The 24,821-nt window shown below is 39.5% G+C and overlaps 1 pseudogene; it reads right to left on the reverse strand.

Moving 5' to 3' along the window:
• The window catches only part of LOC129707014 (C-terminal-binding protein 1-like), a 64,189-nt pseudogene extending 43,118 nt beyond the window's left edge, over positions 1-21,071 (reverse strand).
• Between the last annotated feature and the right edge of the window lie 3,750 nt (positions 21,072-24,821).

Genomic DNA, 24,821 nt, shown 5'->3' on the forward strand with positions numbered 1-24,821 from the left:
CAAGAAGGAACTGCAGATGCTGGAAGATCGAAGGTACACAAAATTGCTGGAGAAACTCAGCGGGTGCAGCAGCATCTATGGAGCGAAGAAAATAGGCGACGTGTTTTGGGTCCTACCTGCCTTCTCCCCTCCCACCCCCCATCAGTCTGAAGAAGGGTTTCGGCCCGAAACGTCGCCTATTTTCTTCGCTCCATAGATGCTGCTGCACCCGCTGAGTTTCTCCAGCAATTTTGTGTACCTGCAGTAGAGATTTACCAGGATGTTGCTTTGAATAAAGGCTACAGTTGTAAGAAGAGATTGTATAGGCTAGATTTATTCTTATTGGAATGTAGGCAGCTGAGGAGTTTATAAAATTATGAGTGCATTTTCACAATAGAGAGCATATTGACTGGTTGCATCACGTCCTGGTTAGGCAGTGAAATGCCCAGGAATGAAGGAGATTACAGAGAGTGGTAGACACTGCCCAGTCCATCACAGGTACTGACTTCCCTTCCATTGCAGAGATCTCAAAAAGGCAGCTAATCTCTTCAAAAACACACGCCACCCTTGCATTCTCATTTCATTCCTACTCTCGGGAAGAAGGCATTGGAGTCCGAAAAAAACCGTGACAGACAGGCTCAAAACAGCTCCTTTGCAACACCATCAGGCTCTTGAATACTACATAACACTAACCTCAATTATGAACTTTTATGGAAAGCCTTCGGTTGCACTAAAATCTTTGGGAATTTTTGCACTAATGTTGCAGTTATTAATTTATTGATTTTTTAAATTCTTATATTCATCCATGTGTATTGTGTTTACATGTCGGTAATGCTTTTGAAAGTAGAAATTATATTGTTCTGTTGTCAGTACATATGACAATTAAACACTTTTGACTTGACTTCCTCGATCGTCTCAATCGTTTGCCCTGGGGCAATCTAGGATTAGGGGGTGGAGGTTTAAATGAGAAGGGTAAAATGTTAAAGGAGATCTGAAGGGTATGCTTATCACACTGAGGGTGAACAATATTTGGAACAAGAGACCAGAGGTGATAGAGGCAAACACTATTATAACATTTAAAAGCATTAGACCAGGTACTCGGGTAGGAAGGGCATAGAGAGGCATGTGCTTAATGTGGGAAGATGAGATTAAGATAGATAAGCATTATGGTTGGCATGAACACAGTGGGCTGTAAAGGCTGATTTTGTCCACGACAATTCCATGATTCTATGAACTTTATAGATACTAGAATGAGAGATGGTAGCCAAAAGCACATTGGACTCCTCAGGTCTGGGAAGTAACGGTCTGGCCGGATAATGTGTCAACAGAATGAGCCAGGGTTAGGAAATGAAAGTAGGCCATCTTCATGTCACCCAAGGCTCAAGACTTGTTCTACTATAGCACCAAGACTATGGTTCAATTTAAGAGGATTATGTGAGAAAGTCAAGGGCTTGGGAATGGAATTTATGATGGGGACAGAAGATGGCAATCTCAGTCTTCCCAACATTTAACTTGAGGAAATGTTTGCTCCCTGTACACTGGAAAAGCTGTCATGGTTGTGAAAAATAAAAATAATGTTGGAAATAGTAGATCAGGCGTTAACTTGAAACATCAACTGTTTCTCTTCATACAGATGCTGCCTGACCGGCTGAATATTTCCAGTATTTTCCCTTTTTAACTCCATAACTATTTCAGAGCAATATCTGAGATGCTAATTGCTGTCAATAGTAAAATAAAACAGATGTTAAACATTTAATTATAATACTTGAACTGCAAGGCTTTGTAATAATTTCATTTAGCCAACAAAAGTTAAAGTGTTTCAATCCAGATATTCCTGTACTCACCTTTTCGTGAATCTCCTGTGTGGATTGTGCATCACAGAAAGCCACTGTTGCTACATCTTTTAGAATGGGCATTTCTACGGTGCAATCCCGGCCGTCCAGCAGTGCCACCAGGGGGCGTGGATGCATGGGGCCATTCATAATAGGAGGACGAATGCCTAGAGTCAAATGCAAACACAAATGTTGGTTAAACTTTTCTGATGCCAGTACTTAATCCATTGGCTTTGGCACTCTCCCAATTAAACTTACTCTACAGAACGCGAACAGAGCACAAGGCTTGCAACCAATGTGAATTTGTGCAGCTCTTTCAGGAATTCAAAATACCCGAGTCAACGTATCTGCATTTGCTACAGTTCACATTGAAAGCCTCAGTGCAAAAAAGTTTAACTTTCTGAACCAGTCTTAGCCACACTCGACCCATTATTTTGGCTAATTATCTTTACCAAGTCTAATCAATACTGAAGTGAAGAGGCAGAAATCAACTCGAGCAAAGTAATGAACAGTTGCAGTCTGAAACTGCAATTTCTCCACAGAGCATTCCAAGGTTGAAATGTGAGGAGGAAATCCTTCCCACAGAGGAGGGAAAATCTGCAGGCCTGCCCCGAGGCATATCTACTGACTCCTGCGTGCAACTAAACAGTGGCAATTCATTAAAAAATTCCATAAGAACACATACTCTCCATGTTAAAAAAAAATATAGTAAATTACGGCCAGAAGGCTTCCCGACAGGCCGCGGACTGGGAACGCAGCCGGAGGCCTTTATCGAGGCGCCGCGGTCTCGATACCTCCCGGATCACCGCGTAGAAGCCCGGGTTGAGGCCTCGTGGGTAGAAGCCATTATCAACCTCTCACTTCTGAGGTCTGAGGTCCCACCTGCTTTAAAAGGGCATCAATAATGCCGGTGCCCAAGAAGAGCAAGGTGACGTGCCTCAATGACTATCGACCAGTGGCACTAACATTTGTGATGATGAAATGCTTTGAGAGGTTGATCATGGCGCAAATCAACTCATACCTCGACAAAATCCTGGACCCACTGCAGTTCGCTTACCGCCACAACAGATCAACGGTGGATGCAATCTCACTGGCTCTCCACTCCGCTCTGGACCACTTGGACAACAAAAACTCATATATCAGGCTGTTAGTCATTGACTACAGCTCGGCATTTAATACCATCATCCCCTCCAAGCTGGTTACCAAGCTCTCAGATCTGGGTCTCTGCGCATCCCTCTGCAATTGGATCCTCAACTTGCTCATTCACAGACCACAGTCCGTCCGTATTGGTGGAAATGTGTCATCCTTGATAACAATCAGCACGGGAGCACCTCAAGGCTGCGTGCTCAGCCCACTGCTGTACTCACTCTATACTCATGACTGCGTAGCCGGACATAGTGCGAACTCCATCATCAAGTTCGCCAACAACACCACTGTTGTGGGACGAATCACTGATGGTGACGAGTCAGAGTATAGAAGTGAGATCGACCGATTGACCAAATGGTGCCAGCACAATAACCTGGCTCTCAACATCAGCAAAACCAAGGAAATGATTGTGGACTTCGGAAGGGGTTGGATGGGGTCCCACAGTCCCGTTTCATTGTCCTATCTGGGACACATGACAATAATCTATCTTGACTTGACAATAAAGTATTCCTATTTCTAAATAAATCTAGTGCTTTTTCCATTCAGATCCTTCTGAAATTTTCTGAACATTTCAACATTTTAAAAACATTCAAACCTGGATCAATTCAAACAGTTATAGTTATACTGGATAAGAACTTTCCAGGTTTCATGTTTAAATGGAGGAGGTCATGTTGGCCCCATTGAGTCAATCAATCAACAATTTCTGGTAAAAATCTAACCAAAAACATATTGCTAACATTTTAAAATGTTGAAATATGCAAAGAAAAACACATGTATTAAACTGAAACAAATTGCAAAAGACAGGAGGGTGGACACAATAACAGATGGGAAAGGTGGACACATTCAACTTTTTATTCTAATTGGTGTTCAGAATGTGGGCATTGCTAGAATTAACATTTCTTGTCCATTTCTTGGGCAGCATATTGGTAGAGTTGCTGCTTCACAGTGAATGCAGTGCCGGAGACCCGGGTTCGATCGCAACTACAGGTGCTGTCTGTATGTTCTCCCCGTGACCTGCATGGGTTTTCTCCGAGATCTTCGGTTTCCTCTCACACTCTAAAGATGTAAAGGTTTGTGTGTTATTTGGCTTGGTAAATTAAAAAAATTCTCCCTAGTGGGTATTAATGTGCGGGGATCGCTGGTCGGCGCGGACCCGGAGGGCCGAATGGATCTGTTTCTGTGCTGTATCTCTAAACTAAAATGAAACTAAACTTCCCAGAACATACTTGGGCAGGGTGTCCTGGGTTTAGATTCATCAACAATGAAGGAATGAAGGTATATGTTCCAGGTCAATGCACAACTTGCAGTGAGGGTTGCATGTCGCAGTGTTCCCAGAAGCATGCTGCCTTTGTCCATCTTCATGGTGGAGGTCATGGATGTGGGAGGTGCTGTCAGGACATCTCAATCACCCAAGTATCTGTATTTGCAGAAGACATATACCTAAGCCAAGGTACGTCGATGGTAGATATAATCAATATCAAGGATAGATCGGGTGTCGATTGAGTAGAACGTTTTGTCCTTTTGTCAAAAGCAGCTTTAGAAGTCGTGGAGGTATAGGCATCCAGATAAGTAGGAAGAAATCCAACACACTTCTGACGTGCCTTATAGGTGGTGGAAATGCTTTGTGGCATCAGAAGGTGATTCCGCAAGATATCGAGCCTCCGACCTCGGTATTTGTGCGACTGGTTCAGAATGTCAATAGAGAGACTTGCTGATAATGCAATTACGTCTAGAAGGTTAGTAGTTAGGCCTGTTGAAGCTGGTCATCGCCCGATACTTGTGCAGCAAAAGTGTTATTTGCCACTGATCAGGCCATACCCGAAAGCTGACGGTGCAGGTATGGGCTGTTTCAACATTGAGGAATTGCGAATGAAAAATTACAGCATTGTTCAATCATCAGTGACCTTCTCCAGTTCCAGTCTGATGATTCAAGGTTACTGGTGGAACAGCTGAAGATGATTGCCATGGGATACTTCCCTGATGAATTTCTGCAACATTGTCTTAGGGCTGTGACGATTGATAACCAGGGCATCTTCCTTTATGTAAAAGGTGATTCCACACTAATTTTAAATCAAGATTTGGTATTGGTATTGTTTTTTTTTTATTGTCACAGGTGCCAAGATACAGTGAACAGCTTTGTATGTGTGCTATCCTTTAAATCACACTTTACATGAGCACAATCTAGCCATACACAAGTACAACAGGTAGTGCAAAGAGAAAAATATCAGAGTGCAGAATATAGTGTAACAGAGAACATACAAATAATAAAGTGTAAGTCCACAATGAGGTACATTGGAATATTGGGCCACATACTAGCTTAGGGGAGGACCATTGAGCAGTCTAATAATAGTAGGGAAGAAACTGTCATGAATCTGGTGCTACGTGCTTTGAAGCTTTTGTATCTTTTGCACTACAGAAAAAAAGGGGAGAAGAGGGAATGACCGGGGTGAAAATAGTATTTAACTGTTTTCCCTAGGCAACGTGAAGTATGGGGAGAGAGAGAGAGAGATTGGGGAATGATGGGAGTGAGTGAGGAGGCTGGCTCATGTGCTGGACTGAGCTCTATCCACCACTCTCTGCAATGTCATATGGTCATGGGCAGTGCTGTTACCAAATCAAGCTGTAATGCAACCTGATAGGATGCTTTTCAGGGTGCATCTGTGAAAGTTGGTATGAGTCATTGAAGACATGCCAGGCCTCCTTAGCCTTCTGAGGAAGTAAAGGCATTGGTCTGCTTTCTTGGCTGTAGCTTTAATATGTGGGTTGAGGATAAATTGTTGATGCTTTTTGCGCTCAAATTCTTGACCATCTCCTCCTCGGCATCATTGATGCTGATTGGGATGTGTGCACCACTTCATTTCTGAAATCAATAAGTAGCTCCTTCATCTTGCTGCCATGCAGGAAGGTTGTTGCCCCATGTTACTAAGCTCAGTCTCATTCCTGTACTCCATCTCATCATTGTTTGAGATCCAGTCTACTATAGTGGTGTCATCTGCAAACATAAATGGAGTTACAGCATGATTATGCCTCAGTCATCTGATGTCAAGGGCAAATGCTTTCATCATGCCTGTGGAGATCAGCTCTTTGGTTACATTTGGACAATTCAAAGGTGCACTAGGCAATGGACAACAAATTAACTAAGCAAGAATAGATCCTCCTACTACATTCAGTTGTTCTTCCAAGTGTTATTCAGCACGGAGGAGCATTGACTGATCTGCTGAGGGAGCACGGAATGGGGGTAATCAGGTTTCATCTTCCAGGGTTGATCTGAGACTTCAAACATCTGGAGTTAATGCTGAGGACTCCAGTCTGTTTACCAACATTCTGCCCTGTAGTTTGTCCGTATTGTGAATGAGACAGGACAAACCTGGGGTTGCGATGGAACGTCTAGCACATCGTCTGTCAGGTGCGATTCAGTGAGGTAAGCTGCATTAGGTTGTTGCAATAACTAGGGACAGGTCACTCAATTTAGACACCAGTTCAAAGTTGTTTATATGGAGAAATTTGCAGTGGCCTGTCATTTTCAAATCCACTGTCAAGGTCGATGCCAGATGATCCACCCAGACTAATTTCTTTTCTTGGTTTAAGATGCCAGTTTGGCATAAGTGAATAGCTTCCTGGACCACTTCAGAGCCCAGTTATGCACCAACCATGGCCAGACCAGGTAAAATCAATAGACTATCAAAGGAACTAGTGAACAGGATGAACTTGTATGATCATCTGTGGACACCATTACTGTCTGGATATTTTTAAAAAATCTGATGATTTAATTAATGGAGATTTCACAGCTGTTGTGCAGGGATTTCTGCACCTTTAGCTACAGTTTAATAATGCAGCAAGCTCACTGCTGCAACATCACCATGCCAAGATGCAAAAAACGATGCCATTTAGACATACAATTTACTGCGGTTGATGTCAGAGTGGAAGGACAGAAAACCGAGAGAGAATATCATATGGCACGAGGAGGAGGCCAGACATCTTATTGTGCCTGAGCTGGCAGTCAGAGTTACCCAATTGGCCCACTCCCCAAATCCAAAAAGTTTATTTTTATGAACACACATTAATATTCTGTGAAAGCAACGATTGTAACAAATGCCACCAGCCTTTCAGATAATGCTTTGAACATTTTCTTTCTGTGGAATAATTGGTTAAAGTTACATAGGGAGATTTGGAGAGCCCTCATGAAAATTACTCAGATTAGATTGCAACAGAGGTTTACACCATCGCTGAAATGAGCATTTCTCAGAACGACACACTCTGCAGCTCCTATAAGATACTGCAGATTTTAGCATTTGCTGGACGGATATTCTCAACCATTCAAATGAAAACAATGCAACGGGAACATTTATTCTATGAAGAAAATACTTAATTGGGGAAGATGGTGGTGGTATAGTTTAGCCAACAGCTGTGCCGATAGAGCTAACCCAACTTGGCTGTTACCTTGTGGTCCAGCAAAATGTTCACTTTCACTTAACAAATAAAGATCCCTTCTGAGAAATGGAATATTATCTCCTTACATGATTCTTTCCACATTAATTCCCATTTGTTGCGTAAAAATACTATCCTCATCTCCACTCATTACTCTTTTATTGCCTTTTAATACTTTAAATTTGTGATCAGATTTAACATGGTTCAGGCAAGTGGATTTTCAAAGAGCCACGGCAATGTACCTCTGTCTTGGAAAGGAGGTGAAATTAGCTGGGAAAATAAATGGGAAAACAGCAAACTCAATGAAGGTACATTTAAGTTTGTTCTTACCAGCAGAATCACCGTGTAATCAGCAAATATTTTACCAAGCACTGCTGTTTCTAATACTAGCAACAATTGGAAAACATCCAACACATTTAGAACGACAAAAGGTCAATCTGCCTTCATCTGCAAGGACAAGCTGCAAAACTAGTTTTCTTTTATAATCTTTTTTAAATTAATAGGGCATTACATAATAATTGCTCATTTTCTGGGTAGTTAAATGCAATATGATAGACAAGTTTGTTTTTTTAAAGTAACGGAAATCTATTATCGTCTCCGTCTAACTGTTCAACATAACACCTATAGCTCCTAAAGATTTCACTGGCCTTTGCACAGACTTTTACCTCTAGATCTGGTTGCTGAGTAAGCAGCGATTTGTTTCATGAAATTAATTAGTGGCCTGGTGGCTTTTAGCAAGTGCACTGTGTAAATCTTGAATCTAAAGGAAAGGCAGAGGACCTGGTTAGTCAAACCAAAACATCTTCACATAGTCTGGTAACATAACTATGTGCAATGCAATTCACAGGCAAATCACATGACAAAACTCAACTACAAATGACTCAAAAGCTTGGTACCAAAATAAAGTTTCCTGAACTCTTTGAGGAGAGACAGAACGGTGGTGGAGGCAGATACAACAGTGGCGGTTAATAGTTTCCGTTAGACACATACACGTTCAGGGAATGGAGGGATATGGATCAGATGCAGGCAGATAAGATTTTATCTTGGCATCATATACGGCAGACATTGTGGGCCAAAGGACCTGTTCCTGTGCCATAGATTTCTTTGTTCTATGATTTAAGAGAAGAAATCTACTTTTGGCCTTACCAGGCAATGGCACAACTAATAATGAAGCAAAGGGCGCCACAATAAGCCATAATTGGTAGAGAGTAGATATCTCAGACAATTGTTGGGCTGGAGGAAATAAGAAAGGATAAAAAAATGCTGGAGTCATTCAGCAGGTCACAATGTTTTGATTCGGGACCCTTCTTCCTCTCTCGAACATTCTGAAGGGTCCCGATGCAAAACGTTGTCTGTCCAATCCCTCCACAAATACCGCCTGACCTGCTTAGTTCCCCCAGCACTTTATCTTTTGCTGAAGATTCCAGCTTCTGCAGTTTCTCCTGCCTCTATTAAACATACCCTGGTTTCACCCAAACAGATTCCACTTTCATTCTCTGGCATAGGCCTAAACCACTGGGAGCACTGCTGCCCTGCCCACCCTATCTATGTATTAGTCAATTCAAGAATCGAATAACACAAATTTCCAAATATTTCTCGACTCAGATTGGGAATCCAGCCACTGAATGTGACAAATTTAATCTGGATGAACACAGGAATCCCATGAAAAGATTGACTGCCAGGAGAAAGATCGATTCAATTTATTTAATTGTTTATTTTTTTCAATGTTTTTAATTGTTTTGCAAGTGAGTGTTTAGTTTTTAAAACAGTACTTTTGTTTTATTCGATAGGTCCCAAGTGTTGGTGTGCGTTCGTGAATATTGAAGACAGTAGCCTTGACAGCCTGGGGAGGGAAGCCATACTGGTTGTCGAAACCATTCTGCGAGTACAGCAGGCCGTCTGTGCTGAGACAGTCGCAATGCTGCTCTCACCCACGCTGTAATGCCGGGAGAGAAAACAGCGCCTGGGGCCATGCTGGAACAAGCAACTGGCAGATGGCCCTGCAGTTTCAGGGCAATGAAGGTCTGCCCCGTTACTACAGGCTCAGAACTACATAGATTTATCTCAATCCCAAATTAATGGAATTATTTGTCTCTGTTATTAGGTCAAGGCTCATGTCAATGAAGTCCTCTAAGGCAACACAAGTAGTGATTGTAAATAGGCTTTCATAGCATGTAATGATCTGCCACTGTTTGTAATTGAACAAGGGTTTTTTACGATTAAACCAAACAAGACCTGTTCTTAAAGATAATGTTTTAACATGCACACATGAAACTGGAAAGTCTGCTCTTAATTTACACATTTATTTAGCAATGTGAACTTCTCATTTCAAATTGCTCAAAATTGCTTATTTCATCTATGTACTCTCGGGCAGTTAGCATGTGCGATTGGATAACTCACCTAACATGCTTCCAATTAATAAAAAAATTACAAACATCTTCAAAGCGCTTAACATCTCTTGATTTAATGAAAATGTGCTTTGAAGCCAATTTTCAAACACTTTGATGAAGGTGATTCCTGGCTCGTGGCATGTCCTAACTTACACAGAGTAGGCTGTGTGAATAGAAAATAGTAACTAAAATTACAAAACTGACAAGAAATTTTAAAAAAGAACCAGCAATAAAGGGAAAGGGCAAAGTAAAGGAGCACGCAATTTTAATTTTAAATATTATTTTACTGATAAAGTCATTCAAAATGTAATTGTACTTTGCCAGTCCAATGGTTAACGTTCTTTGAGTAAAGCTCCAAATTATGGATCTTAAGCTCTGTAACTGACAATCAAATTCCTTTTATTAATTTCATTTCACTCTTGCTTTATATCTGTAAAAGTTGCTTTAAGGCTGTTGTTTGAAAAAGTTCAGACAAAGTTCTGTTTATTCGACAATTTGGATCAGGATCAATGTTTCATTTCAAAGGAAAGTTAATCCAGCTAGTGAGCTTTACGAACCCAGTAAAACCTTGCAGTAATATTTACAGAGAATGGTGGAGATGGTTAATGTTTGTTCTTTTAACATCAAGTACAAACATTGGGAAAGCTTGTAATGCCACCGGGCATATTATTTTTTTCCCTTTGAATAGAAAACACACATGAAATAAAAGGGGATAATAACCATCAAATGTTTTTTTTTTTTTTTAATTGGAAGGGTAAGACTACCACTGAAAAATGCAAATTAAAATAAAATTATTATGAAATAAAATAAATGTTTTATATAAAAATTGAATTTATGAAAAATGAATTCGATTTTTACATAAAACAGATCAGTACAACACAAGAACACACCATTCAGTCCACATTGTCTGTGTCAAATACGATTCCAAGCCCAATTTGGCTGCACATAAACAATACCCCTCAATTTCCTGAATAGACATATGCTTATCCAAAAATTGTTAAATGCCACTATCGTATCTGCCTTAATCACTACCACTGGCAGCATGTTCCAGGCACTCGCCATCTTCTATGCAAATAAGTTGCCCCACCCACCTCATTTGAACTTTGTCCCTCTCACATTAACCTATGACTTCTAATAGTTGATCCATCTTGGGGAAAGGGTTATGACTGTATATCCTTATCTATGCTTTTGGATTTTTTGTTAAAGAAAAGCAATAAAAGACAAACTTTGCAAAGTGCAGTACGTAGGTGATACATTATTAGTGCAAGTTACTTAGTTTATATGACAGAAGAGGCAATTCAGCCCACTGGTCTGTGCTAACTCCCAGCAGAGTAATCACACTTGTTATATTCTCTTTCTCCTCATCTCCCTGCTTTCCTTCTCGTATGTCCTTCATCTTCACCACGACTCTTTTTGCCATTTAGTAGTCATTGCCAATTAACATTACACAACACCTGTGAGATGCTGGAGGAAATCAGGGAACCCAGTTGAAACTCATGCAGTCACTGGACGAACATGTAAACTCTGTAAACCATGATCACAGATCAAGATTGAACCCATGTCTACTAATTACTGTACCATTGTATGCCACACACCATTGTTTCAATTAGTGTTGGTCAAAAACGAAACAAAATTAATGGCACAATTATTGTAATGTACCTCGTTGAGTGAGGTAACTAGTGGCCTGCAGATAGGTTGTGTTGTATTATGCAGACAAATACTTTTGCAACACAAATATTAAGATGCTGTTTAATTACCCCACTTGGCCCACCCTCTGCAAAAGGAAATAGATCCTTCCTCCCGAATCTATCCTGGTCACACAGAAATGTATACACTTAAACTCAGTTCCTTTTCAGTCTGCTCTACTCCAAACACAAACTATGATTCTCGTTCTGCCAGTGCATTACTTTACTAATTCTCCAGCCTGGATTCCATTTGTCATTTTTGTGACCCTCTGATTGAACCCATCTAGATCATTCTGGAGACTAAAGCTTTCATCTGCACTGTCAACCACATTACCATTCCTATTATCAGTTGCAAAATTGTTTATCGTGTCCCGATATCCAAGTCTAAATCCCTCCAAATCCAAGTATTACAAACAGCAAGGGATAAATGAGTGCTCTGAAACCCCATCAGAAACAGTTCCTAATCACAAAAACACCAATCATTTTTTTAATCCCTGGGTTCTTGCCAACTTTGGATCTACTATCCACCCCATCTTAATAGAAACATAGAAATTAGGTGCAGGTGTAGGCCATTCGGCCCTTCGAGCCTGCACCGCCATTCAATATGATCATGGCTGATCATCCAACTCAGTATCCTGTACCTGCCTTCTCTCCATACCCCCTGATCCCTTTAGCCACCAGGGCCACATCTAACTCCCTCTTAAATATAGCCAATTAACTGCCCTCAACTACCTTCTATGGCACAGAATTCCAGAGATTCACCTGGATTCACCGTGTGAAAAATGGTTTTCTCATCTCGGTCCTAAAAGATTTCCCCCTTACCCTTAAACTGTGACCTTGGATCCCGTGAGCTGTTATTTCTTTAACTACTTGGTCAAGCAGGATGCTGTCAAAAGCTTAGCTTAAATCTACATAACCTACATCAAATGCTTCATTTGTACTGGTCAAAAATAAAAAAAAATCCAGTCAAGTTAGTGTGGCGTGACTTTCACCAAATCAATCCATGCCGATTCCTCGTGATTAATCGGTTTGCTTTTTACTGAAGGTTTATATTGTTCCTCAGCATAAATTCTAATTTGTGCCCTGGAGAAGTTAAACTAGTTGCCATGTAATTACTTCATCCCCTTTGTAAACAGACAATGCTGGCAGTTCTGTCATTCATTGGCACCAATCCTATAGCCAAGGAGAAAGTTTATAAAAAAAAATCTGAAACTCCATATTTGCTTCCTTTGCTTCTTTTTATCAGCTTGAAATATTACATCTAGAATTTGCCATTTTGTCCTTTGCAAACTTGCTGAACCCCTCAATACTTCCTCTGCTTTTATGTTATTTTGCTCTCTATTCCTACGCAAACCTTATCCAACACTACATCTGCTTCCAACTTAACTCCCAGTTTTTTTCACTGTGGGCCATCTTATTTGTTCCTTCTCGGATATAAATTTACACTGGTACCACACTCAAATGGCATTTACTTACTCTGCACTTTGAGATTTTGGATCTTTATCCTTATCCAGCAATCAATTTTGTATTTACCACCACTAAAAATAGCATAATTAGCTTGTTAGCTAAATAAATATTGAATGTGCAAACTTGACTTGTGTCTGTTTGTGATCACCTGAAAACAAAAACCTGCAGAAAAAAAGTTATCAACTTGAAACCTTCATTGTGATTCTCTCTTCACTTGTGTTACCTGCCTTGTTGAATATTTCCAGCATTCATTCCGTGTGAAACACATGCTTGATGGCCCACAAGGCAACCAAGATGAAAGCCAAGCTGTTTAAATATTTATATATCTTTTTTACACACACATTGATGTCTTAACAGAATTGGCCACCCCCAAAATGAACACTTAACTATGTTTAGACTTACACTACTTCAAGCTGCAAAAAGAGAATGCTGTCATTTTCAAATAATAATAATAGTTTAAGGTTTCAACTTAGATTAAACTAGAAATTTAAATCAATTGTCACCAAATCTGACAAAGAACTATTTTGAAATTAATACATCCATTCAATTTAAATGAATAAAACTGAAAAGAATAATCTAAAACAATACACAAAATGCTGGAATAACTCAGCGGGGCAGGCAGCATCCCTGGAGAGAAGGAAAGGGTGACCTTTGGGTCGAGACCCTTTTTCCTGCTCTCACCCATTCTTTCTCTCCAGAGATGCTGCCTGGCCTGCTGCGTTACGCCAGCATTTTGTGTCTATCTTCCTTTTAAAACAGCATCTACAGTTCCTTCCCACACATCCAACACAAGACTATCATGAACAAGATTCTTCCACTTTCTCCTTGGACATGGAAATGTGCATTAATTTGGCTGAAGGTAGCCATTTGGTCTGCTTCGAAGAAGCAATTCACCACAATCATATTTCACCCCTTTCTCATAAAATGATTGTAGATTGTGTCTGCAAGTTATTAAACAATTGTTTGCGATCAACGTTGGAAAGACTAGTCAGAAAATTCCTAAAAAAGACCAATATACACACCATGAAAGTACTTACGAAAGGATAAATAACAAGCAATGTGACATATAGAATGTACTTTGTTTAGCTGTTTCTGTTTATGAAACACACGCTTTCATCTCCAAATAAGATAAACTTAAAAGCAACTTATTCATTTGTGCTTTCCAATCATTATCTCGACACCACAAACATCCTAGGGCCAAAGAAGCATTAAAGGACTTGCACTGAGATCTATGCCAATATTACACTCATTATTACCCAAGACATGCAAGCAATATTTTTAACTAACACTCCTTTTGCAGATTTTCACTCCTAACGTGGAAAGACTTTCAGCCTCCCATTGTTACCCTGATGAAGGTACAGAAACTAAGACTCCAAAGGATTCCAATATTCTGTATCATTTGACCACATGTTCATCCTTTTATTTGGTTTTTAATATTGCTCATTCTCGAAAGCACAAAAGCACTTTTGCCAACATGCTGAAGACATACAAGTGGGTTTAGAAATACTTGTTCACCTACTGTCAGACTCAGGCTCCCAGTTAGCTCATGGATCACAGAAAACATACAAGGTATATGAATGGCACATTCCTCTCGGAGAATCCTCTCGCAGAGGATTCCTTTGTCTACTTTACCACTTGATAAACATGAAATCTCTCACTGCTGTCAACACACCATCGTTACTATTTGTTGGGCACAAGAAAACAATCACTTATTTTTACAAGGCCATTTTACCAGTTTGATTTCCTGACCTGGCTACAAAAGAACTTAAGTTAAAAAATCTGGAGAGTGGTAATTATCTGAACAGAAAAGGTGTTATACTGAATTCTTAACTAACACTGGTTCAAATGTAGCTCTGTACAAGTAGGTCTATAATTTGACTGGGCATGCCATAATCAATATTCAGTGATTTTTATCAACAAGAAAGAATTTCATTAAGAGACAATTAAGGATGTAACAGTTTTTTTTCTCTTTTGCCAGTGCTGGCTTTGCACAACAGGGTAGAAAGTTCAGAAAAGCAATGAAAAGGACCCACTGTGCATACTGCAGTCATTTTTGTGTTAAAATATCTTCATTGCTTCATCTGTTGGAACCCAGCGATAGCCATAATGCTTTTTCTAAATATAATTAATAGACAATTTATTATTAATAATATGTAATACAAGTGTGCACCACTAATCATATTGTACACAATGAAGCTTTAACGCAAAAATGGCATACCAACCTGAAATGACCCTCAAGCTGGATGCTGCCCTTTTAAAGTTCCTAAAGTTGATTGTTGTACAAAAATAATGGGCAAGATATTGGAGTTCAATTAAAGTTATAAAATCGCAATTCATGCCCATTTTCTTAAATTTTACATTCAAAATCTGAAAGACAGGAAGCATTTCTTAATAATTCCTTCCTAGAAAGAATAAATATGTGTAAACTGTACTGCTCTTCTAGACCATTGACAATGCCACATAATAGCCACAGGTTAATAAAGAACACAAAACATGCCAATCGTCAAGTCTATACCTACACTGATCCCATTTATTAGGTGGTCCATAGCATCCTATACCCTGGTAATTCAAGTGCTCATCTAGATACTTCTTAAATGTTGCGAGATAACTGAAGCCATTTCCAAATGGCCGGCGATTCAGACCCAAACTGGTCTACTTTTGCCTTTACCCACAAAGTCTCTGGTCATGCAGGAAGAATACCCACGCTTGGTTCAGCAACTATAACCCCCAGGAACAAGAGAGATTACAGAGGGTAGTAGACACTGTCCATCCACTAGATACGACAGTTGCTGACCAAACCCATCAAAGGGGTCTATAGGAGGCACTACAGGCAGCGAATATCGTCAAAGGCCCACACCACCTTGGCCACACTCTGATTTTCTCCTACCATTGGGATGGTGCAGGTGCCTGAAAACCATGACCACCAGGTTCAAGAATAACTTCCCACCAGCAGCCATCAATCAGGCTCTCGAAACACAACATCACACTAACCTCAGCAACTATGAACTTCTATGGGTTATAGTTGGTTGCACGAAGGATTTTGGTTTTTGCAAGAGTATTATAGTTATTAATTTAATGATTTTATAAAAATGATTCCATTTATCTGCATTTCCAGGCCTGCTGCAAGTAAGTACTTCATTGTTCCATTGATGGTACATATGAAAATTAAACACTGTTAACTCAATTTTCATTCCATGTATAAAATACATTAATAGTACTATCTATGTACAACCACGTTACAACATGTTTTGTGACATTACATAGGTGTCAAAATGGAAGTTCAGAAGGAAAAGGTTATTCCAGTTTAGACACATTACAGTAAAATCAAGCTTGAGACTGTTATCATTCTCATATAATTATACCTTCAAGTAATATAGTAATAACAGATCACAAACATACCAGCAGTCTTCAATCATTTAAAAGTCAGGGGTAAAAACAGAAACAAACTTAATTTTTGTATTAATATCGACTCCCATTCTTGTTAAAAGGCATGAAAATTAGTAAAGGTTCCTACATGCTGGGGCATGATTCTGCAATGGTGTCCTTTCTGCTGGAGTGCTCCATTAAGAGTTAGCGCCAAAGAAAAATGCCATTTAAAATGTATTGTTTGACTATACACTACTTCAAATACAAACTATTGTTTACAGTTTTCTTTAAATCATGAAATAAATCTTTCCAAGATCTTATGACCTCTGAAAAACCCCACAAAACAATTACTATGCATCAAACAGGCTCAACAAATGATGTCCTATACCACACTTAGCAGCCTTTCTTAGAACGCAATGCAGTTGTGCATGGAGAACTCCTTTTTATGCTATTATTTGTCCGATTAAATCAGTTTTCTTTGGAGTAGGTCATCTGAAAAAACCAGAAATCTGCAGCAGTTGACCAAGCTGTATGTAAACTAATTTCATTTCTTCAGAAAAGCAATCAAACACGGGTGAAGTTTCACCAAGAAATAACTGTACCGACATAGAATTTATCAAAATTCTAAAATTCTGATGTACGCTCAGTCCAGCCTTAACAGGAAGAAAGAGATAGAAGATAAATTTCAGGCAAAAGAAAGACATTGGTTGCAAGGATAGGCGTGGCATTACACAATGGTGCAGATTTTTAAAATACATAGAATTCATGTTTTGGCCTGTTATGATATGATCAAATTTATATCATTGACCTGGATTGTGAAAGTTAAGAAAGTCAAGAGTAATTGCATCCGCGACAACCTTGGCATGACAAATTAAGTGAATAAGACGTTGTCACTGAAGTGAATGATGCTTTCAATCTAATGAAATAAAAATCATAAGTATTTTATTTAAACTTGTTTAGACACAGGAAGTGCAATCTACAGTGCTTGTTTTACCATTGTTCTGGAGTATCTAATGAAGCATGCACCAATATGGAGATTAACTGGAAAGCATAATATTTGAAACAGCCAATTAAAATCCCTCTGCATGTAATTGTAGTACAAGTTTTAGTTTGATCAATACTTAAAAAATTGACATTTTAGATCATTGTTTAAGCAATGTCCACACAGTTGAAGTGAAACTCTGAAGACAACACACTACATATATTTATGATTTGAAATAAAATGAATACATATTTAAAAATGCATCAAGCACAGCCCCAGCACGACTTTGTTAAAGACAAATTATATTTGATAAATTTGCTGAGGATTTGGAAGTAGCCAATAGGGCAGTCAATGTAAATAACATCGCTGCAGTATGCAATGGATTTTCTAAAGGGTTACTAATAATCACATATAGGTAGTTTATTTAAAGTTTAGTTTATTTAAAGTTTAAGGCAAGACGTAGCAGGGTGGAGAGAATGTCAGTTGACAAGCAAGAAAGAGTTGGAGTAAAGGGTATGCCAGGCCTCAAATGATGGAGTTCAGGCATCAGTATGATTTCTATCTTTGCTGTCTTGAGCAATGAGAGTGATAAGGTACTGTAGTTGAGAAGTTGCTGTGAAGCGACACAAAACATTGGCTCGAGAACTTTGTGTAGTAGTGTGCTAATTACGCTACGGGTTTGTTGTGGGAAAAAAATCCCTTCAAGGCAACTACAAAATGTTAATGGATTCACTGGTGGATAAGATCCAGAAGATTCAGGAAAACCTTTTCTCTAGTGCTTTCAATGTTTCCGCATGAAATAAGGCAAACAAATAAGTGCATTTCTACAAAAGTTCATCCAAAAAAGTCCACCAGGTAAATGCCTATTACTTTGCTTTTCTATCATTTAAACAATCTGTCAGCTTCCAAATTAGACAAGATTCATCACCATAGAAACTACCATCTTGGTGTCTGCATGACCATTTCCTATTTACACAAAACATGTTTATATACTTGGATCATATCAAAATTTGCAGATGGAGGGATTTCAATTCAGCAGTTTCCAATTGGTGAAACTACTACTTTCAATTCGTCTCCAAACTGCGACCGATAAATGGAGATCACAGAAGGTGGTAATTATATGGAACAAGCTGTCAGAGGAGGTAGTTGCAGCAGGTAACATAACAACAGTTAAAATACATTTGAACAGGTACATGGACAAGAAAGATTTTGAGGGATACGAGCCAAACGCAAGCAGGTGGGACCAGTGTAGATTGAGCATCTTGGTCAGCATGGGCAAGTTGAACCAAATGGACTTATTTCTGCATGACTCAATAACGACTGGACTACCCCTAACATTACATGCTTCTTTACCGCCTTCTCTTTTGAAGTAGTAAAATAGCAACATCGTAGTGGTATGGGCAGGTACATGGATAGTTGGGGCTTAGAGGGATTTGCGTCAAATTTGGGCAGGGGCGACTAACGCAAATGGATATGATTGACTGTTGGTAATTCTATGTTTAATGACAATGTCAGGATTGTTGCGAAATTAGCAAAGTAAATGGGTCACCTTGATCGGCATGGGCACGTCAGGCCAAAGGACCCGTTTCTGCGCTGTATGACTATGACTAGTAAACCAGCAGTACATCAGATTTAATATCATTTTAATTCTTCTAGTAAACTATGATAATCTAGGAATGACAAACAAGTTGATCATCATTGGTGATTTTCAAGATAATAAATCTCTCTATTTTGTTCATCCAGTTAACTTGACATGGCTGTGTTATCAGGCAGGAAGAGGAATATAGGACAGTACAGCATAGGAATAGGCCTTTCGGCCCATGTTGTCCATGCCCAATCCGATGCCAAGTTAAACTAGTCTCTTCAGGCTGCACATGCTCTGTACCCCTTCATTCTCAACATATCTGTGCTTAAAAGCCTTTTAAACACCATTATTGTGGAGAGGAATGGAGAGTTAAGGGGCAAATCAACTCATACCCACTTCACAGAATAGAATTCTGTCTTCACTAGACTGTGGTAAGGTTCCAGTTGTATGGTACAGTCACCAATCAGTAAACAAAGACAACAGTTAAGTTAAAATGAACAAATTAGGTTCTGCACTAATAGTCTGAATTTAAACACAAAATGCATTTTTCTCTGAGCCAAGAACAGGCGCCTTGAACTTTCAGTCTTTTCGCTTGTAGGAGAAATATCACCAGAAAGATTGCTGAATTACAAAAAAAAAAAATCCACATTTATGGATATTCCTTCCCGATGCAAGTTTGATGCTTATTCCTCCACAAATTTGATTTTTTATTGCCTTCTGAAATGAACTGCTGCATGGCATGAATTAAAAACAGAGACAAAACAGAAGGTAAAACTGTAAAGCCATCTTACATCATTCAACAAAATTGCGCCAAAAAATACATACAATCATGTCATTACTTGACAGAATGTTTCCAATGTATGCTTCATCAGTGTTAGCATTTGCAAAGCTCACTCTTGGTTCATTAAAAAATATGGACAGGGATCAACATCACTCAGTGGTTACAAACCCAGTAAAGATTTACACAGCATTCATTCATCTTACTAATGTGTTTCACTGCAGCACCAGGAGGCAGAAAAGTACCAATATATGGAAAAATATATAATTTATTCCACAATGCAATTTATAAATCTTGAGATGTATTAAAATTACACTACTTAACATAACTCTCTCACTTATGTTCAGATGCAGAGAATTTTTGAGCAATCTTCATCCTATAAACTGTAAAATCACTATGTGGATATTTTAACTTAGTTTTCTGCAATCTCTCACTTAACCAGCCTACTACAGATGTGTAAACATGTTTGCACTAGATTTTTTCCCCCCACTTATTGAAAAGACTGATAACTTAACTCTTACAAAATTCATATATATTGCTGGACTGAATTTTTTTTAAATTATTCCCAGACACAAGGAATGTTAGGTGACAAGGATATTTTCACTGATATAATAAAAAAGGTGAAACACGGGATAAATAGCTTCAAAATGCAATTAAACATAAATATTAACACGTATTTTGCAATATTAATCCCCTGCTTTGTATTTGTCTATCCAAGCAGGAGATTTTTGTTTCGTCATGTATTTATATATATTTAAACGTATATAAATCAAGTCTCCCGGACTCCCAAACAAAAGAAGCAAACCTGAACATGTTACTACAGCGTTTAGTAGAACTCATTTCTCAAGCCGATATAAAATTACTTGATGTTACGTACTGCTCAAAGATTTTCCAAAGGAAAACTGCTGGGGCTGTCCTCGCTTGCTGAACACAGAAGATTCATTCAACACATCCACTGCATTGGGAGACGTGAATATACAGAATCCCACGCATTGAATTTCAGAACTGCTGAGCAGAGGGAAATATTAATACAAAAAGCTGATGTTTCTTTGTCGAAAACACCACCCACCCCGATCCCAACAAACCAGACTTTCTTTAAAGGGGGGTCCAGATTGGAATATTGAATGCTAAATAATTCCTTAGCAAAAAAAAAGTTATTAAGCGCTGGCTGTCCAGTTTGAGATTTAAACATTAGTTATTGGTATCCACTTAAGTCATCAACTGAAGTAGAAAAAAATTGATACAGCTAATTCAAAATTAAACAACAAAAGAAAAAAGTCACGCATTGCCAAAAGTAAAAATAAACATTAACAAGAGCAATGCACAAACCAAACGAATAGCGAGAAAAAGTGCTACCGGTTTGTTATTCGATCAAATAAAGCGCCTGATGTCCTACTGAGGACGGCGTGTGAAACCATTTGTAAAAGTCCTCATGAACACTCTTTCAATATCAAGCCTGCAAAATGTAAGCGGCGGGGGTGGGGGGAGGAAGAGAGTTGGAGAGAGCCAGCTGCAATGTACACACACTCGTAATATTTTAACTCCGCCAGCACACACCTTTATTTAAGACAGTTCCAGCGAACGAAAGCCAAGAATCATTACCTAGAGGTAACCCTTTGCTCTGGAGGTGAGAGCTCCCCATTTACACAGCCGTTATTTTCCCCATTTCCTGAGAGGGCTTCCTTTTCACATGAGATATGAAAATACTGGGCATATGGCGGCCACTTCAATTTTCCCAGAAATAAAGCACAGCCAAGTGCTGCTGCTGTCTCCGAGAGTGGGAGAGGCGCAATGCTGCAGCTTATAGGCTGCCAGCGTCACCTGACACGTTCAGCGCTGCACACTCAGCTGAGTTCAGAAAGGACAGATCAACTATGGGATATCTATCATCTAATCACAATGCACAGTGCATTCTGCACTTCATCACTTTGAGCGACCCAGGACTTAATACACTGGCAAGTTTAAAAAGATATAACTGATTTCCAGCTGGTTGAATTTTGAGGAGGATTGTTCCCCCTTGTACTTTCCTGCAACTAACACTGTCAGCACTGAGTTCTCTTCCTCCCTGTGGCAAGAGGCTGCTGTGTCATTAAGCAAACAGTTCAGCCTCGTATAATCATCCCGCTTAACTTAAAAAGCAGCAGTGATACATCAAGGGGCGATAGCAATTCATTCTCTGCAGTCTATCTGCGGCATTTTCTTTTTGTTTTAAACAGAAAGTATACACGGCAAGGTTATAGCTCTCCTCGATCGATTTCAGGCGCGAAGCCTGCGGTTCCGAAGTTCAAGAACTGCAGGGATAGAGGGGAAGGGAGGGAGGGGGGTTGATCAAAGCAAGGATCAATCATTCACATCAAAATGTTCTCTCTCAACCAACGCTGATGTGGGTCTGTGCACACGGGAGTTAGCAATAGACCAGCCACACAAAAGCCAAATGGAAAGCAAACCAAAATTAATAGTTTATGTGCAACTCCGTGTTACAATGAAGACAATTCTTAAGTGCCTACCGCGACTACACGAAAAAAAAATGAAAGTGCAATTTAAAACCCTGCTCTAGAGGTATCCGGGAAGCCAAGTATTTAAAAATGTTGCTTAAAAAACGATTAGCGTGATGGCAAAAAAATCCTGAATAAAACATTGTTCCACACAACCACCCACATGGTTTTAGGCTTGCGGTGATCTGATACAGTAGTTAGGTGAGTCATTAGATACTCGTGGTCTATTTTTATAATGAATGCTTCAGCAAAAAAGATAAAATGATCTATCTGGCCCGACGAATAGCAAAATAACAGCAATGAATCATTAGCGAAACACAAAGTGCTGGAGGGACTCAGCGGGTCAGGCAGCATTGTGGAGGAAATGGACAGACGACATTTCTTGGTTGGACTTCTTTCACTCCTAGCCATTGTCACTTACTTCACCCATTTGCCAAACACCCCCGTATCCACCAGGCTTTGCCCCATCCCAACACTCTTTTCCAGTTTTCCAATCCTTATGCCATCAGTCTGAAGAACTGTCTAGACCTGAAATATTATCTGCCCATTCTCTCCAAGGACATTAACTGACCCGCTGAGTTCCTCCAGCACTTTGTGTTTTGCCCAAGATTCCAGCATCTGTAGTTTCTTGTGCCTCCGATGAATTATTAATATTATGTGATCTAAGATCTTTGGCTTACTAGTACTGCATCATTGAGTTTACATATTGGTACATATAGTCACTGACCGATTGACCTAATTTATTTTGTACTTACTAGCACTTCCTTTAAACTAAAACATTATTCATAACAAATAATTATTTTCACTGGTGATGGTAGGGAGTGGGCAGACAAAATGAATGTTTATAGGAAATAGTGTTATTTCATTGTAATAATATCACTTCATATACTCCGCATGAAACAATTTTTTTTTTAAATGCAGGGGTGAGGTACTGTACAGGAAATGCTGTCAATCCTGCATCCGGTTTAAATGTGGGATTCTATTTTTAAATCAAAACTTTATGCAATTGCATTTCACCTCTTCGGTCAAACCTCTGCCATGAGAATGTTAGTTCACACCATGATTTGGTTCACAATTCAGTTTAGAAATATTCATTAACACTACTCTTTTGACAAAAGGACACCTGGGTACCTAGTGAATACACTTCCAAGATCATGTTTTCCCCCCAAAGTAGCACATTATGGAATCAGAAAGATGAAAATGATCCAAAACAATGAACGTTCTCTTTTTCCTTTCTTCCACCAGTGCAAGACATAGCTAGCAGCAAAAGAGCAAACCATGACATTGCATAAATTAGCAAAGAATTGAATGCCATAGCCAGGAATTCAAAACATTTAAATACTTTACATAGTTTATAGCCACTGATATCTCAGCTGCACATTTGAGCAGGATGGGACGCAGCTTGACTTTTTATGGTAACATTGGGAAGATCACAGTCAATTAATCATCCCAACAAATTACTGATGATGAAAATTGGAAGATATAGAATGGGCTGACAGGCCAGGTACACGTGTTCCCATTACTGTACACAGTTGAAATCTTCAGAGTATGGATTTGTTTAGAGGGTCTGCCGAAAGATGCAAGGGTCCTTGTCATGATTCTTACCAAGGAGCTACGGAACAGAGGATCTGATCCATGATCCATGACCTCTAATCTGTGGGCTGTTACCAGGGACACACCTGGAGATGGACATCAGGTGCTGCTGGAAAGTCTTCATTTTGGTGAAATGTCAACAAAATAGAGAGAATGTCAACAAAATAGAGAGAGTACAGAGGAGATTTACTAGAATGTTGCCTGGGTTTCAGCAACTAAGTTACAGAGAAAGGTTGAACAAGTTAGGACTTTATTCTTTGGAGCGCAGAAGGTTAAGGGGGGGACTTGATAGAGGTTTTTAAAATGATGAGAGGGATAGACAGAGTTGACGTGGAAAAGCTTTTCCCACTGAGAGTAGGGAAGATTCAAACAAGGGGACATGACATGAGAATTAAGGGACTGAAGTTTAGGGGTAACATGAGGGGGAACTTCTTTACTCAGAGAGTGGTAGCTGTGTGGAATGAGCTTCCAGTGAAGGGGGTGGAGGCAGGTTTGTTTTTTATCATTTAAAAATAAATTGGATGGTTTTATGGATGGGAAGGGAATGGAGGGTTATGGTCTGAGCTCAGGTATATGGGACTAGGGGAGATTATGTGTTCGGCACGGACTAGAAGGGTCGAGATGGCCTGTTTCCGTGCTGTAATATATGGTTATATGGTTATTATATGGTTAAATACACACTTTGGTCTGCCCAAAACTTGTAAGTCTTCCAGCACAGCGAGATGCCGGTAAGAGAATACCGCCAACTGGCCCATTTCAGATTGCAGGAATACATTCTGAGGGGCACAGTGAAGCATGGTCAGCCAAGGCGAAGGCAAAGATTCTGTGGGGGAGGACCACAGTCTGGGGTCCTTCAACTACTGGACGTTGAGGGGCTGTGTTCTGTGGCTTATAATGGTGTTCATTACTCAAGGGCTGTGAAAGCTTAATCATTCAAGAGAGAGATTGATAGATTTTTAGATATTTAAGGAGATCTGAGGATAAGGGATTAGTGGAAGAAAGTGGTGATGGTGTAAAATCTTCAATCGCGTTCTTAGTGAATCACAGAGCAACCACAAGGGGATAATTGAGCTGTTCCTTTTTCTTATGCGTCCA

Source organism: Leucoraja erinacea, chromosome 1 (assembly GCF_028641065.1).
Source record: "Leucoraja erinacea ecotype New England chromosome 1, Leri_hhj_1, whole genome shotgun sequence".
NCBI classification, from domain to species: domain Eukaryota; kingdom Metazoa; phylum Chordata; class Chondrichthyes; order Rajiformes; family Rajidae; genus Leucoraja; species Leucoraja erinaceus.